The 577-nt window shown below is 40.0% G+C and overlaps 1 pseudogene; it reads right to left on the bottom strand.

The window, feature by feature from the left end:
* Positions 1–228: 228 nt before the first annotated feature.
* LOC111744265 lies at positions 229–347 on the bottom strand (annotated as a pseudogene).
* Between the last annotated feature and the right edge of the window lie 230 nt (positions 348–577).

Genomic DNA, 577 nt, shown 5'->3' with positions numbered 1-577 from the left:
ATGAAAAAGGACAGAGTTAGGAGTTATTATGTCACACTGATCCTAACATTACTAACTAAAGAAATGAAACATTCATTAAATAAGAACAAGCACTCTCTCTTTTACAAACGGGTACAGTTTTGGTTTTTTTTGTTTTTTTTGTTGTTTTTTCAGGCGAGGCAACCCTTGGTTGACCTCACAGATTGCAAGGACTTTGTCAGTTTATAATCCCTTATTTTTTATTTTTTACGCCTACAGCACCCTGTCTATCTAGGTGGTCTCCCATCCAAGTACTAACCAGGCCCGACCCTGCTTAGCTTCCGAGATCAGACAAGATCGGGCTTGTTCAGGATGGCATGGCCATAGACTCAAATGGGGACATTTTAAAGTAAGAATTATGCTATGCTTGTATCTTGATATGGTTGCCAGTCATTAACTTATGGCATGATTATCATATTTCCAAAGATTTTTGTAGAAAGGCCTACAAAAATGCTAGTGGGTAGAGAAAGCTGCTGTGTTCTGCGTATCAGGGTGACACTCGACCCAATGTAAGTTGGGCTTCATCAAGTAGCTGTGGTGACAAGCTGTCCTGAGTCAT

The sequence above is a fragment of the Pteropus vampyrus genome, unplaced genomic scaffold (genome assembly GCF_000151845.1).
Source record: "Pteropus vampyrus isolate Shadow unplaced genomic scaffold, Pvam_2.0 Scaffold130, whole genome shotgun sequence".
NCBI classification, from domain to species: Eukaryota; Metazoa; Chordata; class Mammalia; order Chiroptera; family Pteropodidae; genus Pteropus; species Pteropus vampyrus.
The sequence above is the reverse complement of the archived record's forward strand: the minus strand, read 5'-3'. Positions and strand labels throughout refer to the sequence as shown.